The following is a 5,540-nucleotide window of genomic DNA, read 5'->3' as shown; positions in this document are numbered from 1 at the left end:
TAGGTTAGAGCAGGAACTCAAGGAAGTCTGCATTGACACGTGTGTGGATTTCACGCAGCTTGTCAATTTGCTGTGAAGGTGTCCAATTTTCCCTGACAGAGCACAGCACAAGCTCCAGTATTTTCTGTAAAGAAATGGCCACCTGATAAAAGTTTTTCACACGCTAAAAGCTTTTAACTCTGAGTAGGTTAAAGCAGGAACTCAAGGAAGTCTGCCTTGACACGTGTGTGGATTTCACGCAGCTTGTCAATTTGCTGTGAAGGTGTCCAATTTTCCCTGACAGAGCACAGCACAAGCTCCAGTACTTTCTGTAAAGAAATGGCCACCTGATAAAAGGTTTTTCACACTACAAGGCTTTTAACTCTGAGTAGGTTAAAGCAGGAACTCAAGGAAGTCTGCCTTGACACGTGTGTGGATTTCACGCAGCTTGTCAATCTGCTGTAAAGCTGTCCAATTTTCCCTGACAGAGCAAAGGTAAAAGGTTGTTCTGCCGCTCTAATCTGTGAAGGCATTTCTTTACACAGGTGTGAAGAAAAATATTGAGTCACTCTAGGCTGTGGTAACTGCCAGGCCAGCAGAGTCTGTGCTAGTATCCAAGTAATTTTCAACAAAGCACAAAAGAAATGACCACTGAGGATTCTCAAAAGCAGTTCTGCAGCTCCTGCTGTTGTGAACTTAAGGAGTCTTCTGTGAAACGCGTGTGGATTTCACGCAACTTGTCAATCTGCTCTAATGGTGTGTAATTTTCCCTGACAGAGCACAAGTAGAGCTCCAGGAGTTTCTGTAGTGTAGTGGTCATCACGTTCGCCTAACACGCGAAAGGTCCTCGGTTCAAAACCGAGCAGAAACATTGCTTCTTGTTTTGCGAGAATTCTTAATGTCTTTGCGACGTTCCAGGTAAATCATGGTAGAGAAAGAAGGGCAAGTTTCCGTGAGTGTAGTGGTTTATCACGTTCGCCTCACACGTGAAAGGTCCCCGTTCCTGAAAGAGCAGGAAACAGCACAGTCTTTATTGCTATCTGTAAAGAAATGGCCCACAGATAAAAGGTTTTTCACTCTGAGAAGGCTTTTATCTCATAGTAGGTTAAAGAAGGAACTCAAGGAAGTCTGCCTTGTCAATCTGCTGTGAAGCTGTCCAATTTTCCCTGACAGAGCACAGCACAAGCTCCAGTAGTTTCTGTAAAGAAATGGCCACCTGATAATAGGTTTTTCACGCTACAAAGGCTTTTAACTCTGAGTAGGTTAAAGCAGGAACTCAAAAGAAGTCTGCCTTGTCAATCTGCTGTGAAGCTGTCCAATTTTCCCTGACAGAGCACAGCACAAGCTCCAGTATTTTCTGTATAGAAATGGCCACCTGATAAAAGGTTTTTCACGCTACAAGGCTTTTAACTCTGAGTAGGTTAAAGCAGGAACTCAAGGAAGTCTGCCTTGACACGTGTGTGGATTTCACGCAGCTTGTCAATCTGCTGTGAAGCTGTCCAATTTTCCTTGACAGAGCAAAGGTAAAAGGTTTTTCTGCCGCTCTAATCTGTGAAGGCATTTCTTTACACAGGTGTGAAGAAAAATATTGAGTCACTCTAGGCTGTGGTAACTGCCAGGCCAGCAGAGTCTGTGCTAGTATCCAAGTAATTTTCAACAAAGCACAAAAGAAATGACCACTGTGGATTCTCAAAAAGCAGTTCTGCAGCTCCTGCTGTGAACTTAAGGAGGTCTTCTGTGCAACACGTGTGGATTTCTGTAGTGTAGTGGTCATCACGATCGCCTAACCCGCGAAAGGCCCTCGGTTCAAAACCGAGCAGAAATATTTCTTCTTGTTTTGCGAGAATTCATAAAGTCTTTGCGACGTTCCAGGTAAATCATGGTAGAGAAAAAAGAGCAAGTTTCCGTAGTGTAGTGGTTATCACGTTCGCCTTACACGCGAAAGGTCCCCGGGTGGAAACAGGCACACTCTTTTTTGCTATCTGTAGAGATATGGCCCCCAGATAAAATGTTTTTCACGCTAAGAAGGCTTTTATCTCCACATAGGTTAGAGCAGGAACTCAAGGAAGTCTGAATTGTCAATCTGCTGTGAGGCTGTCCAACTTTCCCTGACAGAGCACAGCACAAGCTCCAGTATTTTCTGTAAAGAAATGGCCCCCAAATAAAAGGTTTTTCACTCTAAGAAGGCTTTTATCTCCAAGTAGGTTAGAGCAGGAACTCAAGGAAGTCTGCCTTGTAAATCTGCTGTGAAGCTTTCCAATTTTCCCTGACAGAGCACAGCACAAGCTCCAGTATTTTCTGTAAAGAAATGGCCCCCAAATAAAAAACTTAACTTCTAGTGACTATCGTTGAATTGACTACAGAGACCGTCTCTGCATTTAATAAGAAAGGTTTCTATATATCCCTGTCATTATACTGTACAGTGCTTTGATGCAACCTGTGTTGTTAAAAGCGCTATATAAATAAAAATGATTGATTGATTGATTGAAAAGGTTTTTCACTCTAAGAAGGCTTTTATCTCCAAGTAGGTTAGAGCAGGAACTCAAGGAAGTCTGCCTTGACACATGTCTGGATTTCACGCAGCTTGTCAATTTGCTGTGAAGGTGTCCAATTTTCCCTGACAGAGCACAGCACAAGCTCCAGTATTTTCTGTAAAGAATAGGCCCCCAGATAAAAGGTTTTTCACTCTATGAAGGCTTTTATCTCGAAGTAGGTTAGAGCAGGAACTCAAGGAAGTCTGCCTTGACAGGTGTCTGGATTTCACGCAGCTTGTCAATTTGCTTTAAAGGTGTCCAATTTTCCCTGACAGAGCACAACACAAGCTCCAGTAGTTTCTGTAAAGAAATGGCCACCTGATAAATGGTTTTTCACGCTACAAAGGCTTTTAACTTTGAGTAGGTTAAAGCAGGAACTCAAGGAAGTCTGCCTTGTCAATCTGCTGTGAAGCTGTCCAATTTTTCCTGAAAGAGCACAGCACAAGCTCCAGTATTTTCTGTAAAGAAATGGCCACCTGATAAAAGCTTTTTCACTTTAAGAAGGATATTATACATAAAATCTATTCATAATATGCTGTATTTTTATGTTTTAATGTGTTTGTTTAAAGTTATTGTGGTAAATCTCAAAAACACATCTTGAGAAAAGACAGAGCAAAATATAACTTGAGAAATTTATTTATTTAACAGCCATCGTCAATAGTTGTAAACAACTGGATGAATTTTTCTTCAAACAAGTTCAAAGTTTACGTGCCAGGCACACAACAACAACCCACACTCTCCTTGTCTGGAATGTTCCACAGTATGGCATAAAATTTATCTATCTCCATGGAGACAATCAGGTGATGCCAAAAGGCCAAGTTACAGGTCAGATCTACAGGCGAGCCCCCTCACGTTTGGTAAGGTATTTTTGCAATAAAAAAGTGTTATAATTGAATAAATGCAAGATAGATAAAGTTTTATACCATATTGTAAAACATTCCCCCAAAGAAAGAACATCTTCATGAAACAAGCAGGTGGTGGACTCACTACCAGAAAAAGTTAGGTGCACTTTTAAGACGTAAAAAAAAAAATTATATAGTGCTTTAATAAACATAATACACATTGTGAATTTAACAGTGAAAACTAACAGTACCTCTTCTCAAACAAACAGAGAAAAAGTTAATGTACCTTTAAGACTTAAAAAAATTATAGTGCTTTAATAAACATAATACACATTGTGAATTTAACAGTGAAAACTAACAGTACCTCTTCTCAAACAAAGAGTCAGAGTCCACAGAAAGAGTCCATATTTTGGCTTAACGCCACTCGTGATCAGAGAGTTCCTGTATCAGAGTGAGGACTCGAGGGTTCACATTGAGACGACGCTTGGAGTTTTTATTCTCTACTTTGGTTCCTTTTTCTGGGTTTATTGAGAAAAACACCTGTAGAACAAAAGCATATTAAGCATTTTAATTGATCAGTTATAAAAAAAAAAAAAAAACAACACTAATCGGTCAAAAGTTTGGAAAGTGTACTATTTTGATTGTTTTTGAAAGAAGTCTCTTCTGCTCAACAAGGCTGCATTTATTTGATCCAAAATACATCAAAAACAGTATTATTGCAAAATATTTTTACAATTTAAAATAACTTTCCATTTCAATATTTTAAAATGCAATTTGTTTCTGTGATTCAAAGCTGAATTTTCAGCATCATTACTCCAGTCTTTAGAGTCACATGATCCTTCAGAAATCATTCTAATATGCTGATTTGCTGCTCAAGAAACACTTATCAATGTTAAAAACAGTTGTGTAAAATTTTTCAGGATTATATAATGAATGAAGTTCAAAACAACAGCACTTATTTGAAATATAAAGCTTTTGCAACATACTTGATCAATTTAATGCATCCTTGCTGAATAAATGTATTAATTTAAGTTCTTTCCTAAAACAACAACAACAAATTACCGACCCAAAACTTTTGAATGGTATTACAATGTTACAAAAGCTTTCTATTTCAGATAAATACTTTTCTTTTGAACTTTATATTCAAAGAAAAAAAAAAAAAAAAAAAAAAAAAAAAGTTTAACAGTTAGTAATGATCAAATGTTTCTTGAGCATCAAATCATCATATTAGAATGATTCCTGAAGGATCACGTGACTCTGAATTTTGAGCATTTTTGTGATGCTCAAAATTCAGCTTTCACACTTTAAAATATATTCAAATAGAAAAGTTATTTTACATTTTAATAATATTTCACAATAGAACAGCTTTTTTGTATTTTAAATAACATAAATACAGCCTTGGTGAGCAGAAGAGACTTCTTTCAAAACAAAAAAAAAATAAAAATAGTACAGTTTCCAAACTTTTGACATGCATATATAAAAAAAAAAAAAAAACAGTCTGAACCTTGCCAAGACTCAGAGTCGAACCAAGACCGAGACTCAGGCCACACCCAGAGGCAAGGCCGAGAGTCAGACCCAGACTAAGACCGGGCTCGAGTCCAGATCTTAGTCTGGGTCTGACTCTCGGTCTTGAGTCCCAGCCTTAGTTAAGGTCGGATTAAGACCAGGACCTCTGAGCCGGACTCCAGGTCCCAGAGTCCCAGGTCTGAGAAATGAGTAAGCTATGTTTACTCACCTTTGAAGAAACTCCAGAGTTGAAGCCAGCTCAGATGGATAGTGAATATTAAAACAGTAGTAGCTCCCGAACATGAGGCACAGTGCAGAAATAAAGGAGGAGATGTTTGTGTTAATAAGGTTCGATCCAGACTCAGCATGTACCTTGTGGAGGAATAGCAGGACTGTCCTATGAACAAATTATTTAACAGGTTATATTAATAAGTGCTGCACTCACATGACAAATTCTATAAACAGTGCAATTAAAAAAAAAAAAAAAAAAAAAAAAAGATATGAAACAGACTTACCACAGACAATAACAACGGGTGTCAGAGGCACTTGCTCCAGTTGGACCTCTTCTGCCAGACATGTATCTTCTACATGGAAGAACATGGACTCCTCCTTCTCATCAAAGTAGCTGAGCAGAAGCAGGGTCATCTCTATCACGTCATCTGAACAGCCACTCTGGAGT

The 5,540-nt window shown here is 38.7% G+C and overlaps 2 non-coding genes across 2 annotated transcripts; both read left to right on the top strand.

Annotated features, from left to right (window-relative positions):
- Positions 1-777: 777 nt before the first annotated feature.
- trnav-aac lies at positions 778-850 on the top strand. Its single transcript has one exon. It is a non-coding gene; the product is annotated as a tRNA-Val (tRNA).
- An 881-nt stretch (positions 851-1,731) lies between these two features.
- On the top strand, positions 1,732-1,804 carry trnav-aac. The gene has a single exon. It is a non-coding gene; the product is annotated as a tRNA-Val (tRNA).
- Positions 1,805-5,540: the final 3,736 nt, after the last annotated feature.

Source organism: Puntigrus tetrazona, unplaced genomic scaffold (assembly GCF_018831695.1).
Source record: "Puntigrus tetrazona isolate hp1 unplaced genomic scaffold, ASM1883169v1 S000000499, whole genome shotgun sequence".
Lineage (NCBI taxonomy): Eukaryota > Metazoa > Chordata > Actinopteri > Cypriniformes > Cyprinidae > Puntigrus > Puntigrus tetrazona.
This window is presented reverse-complemented; position numbering and strand designations above follow the sequence as displayed.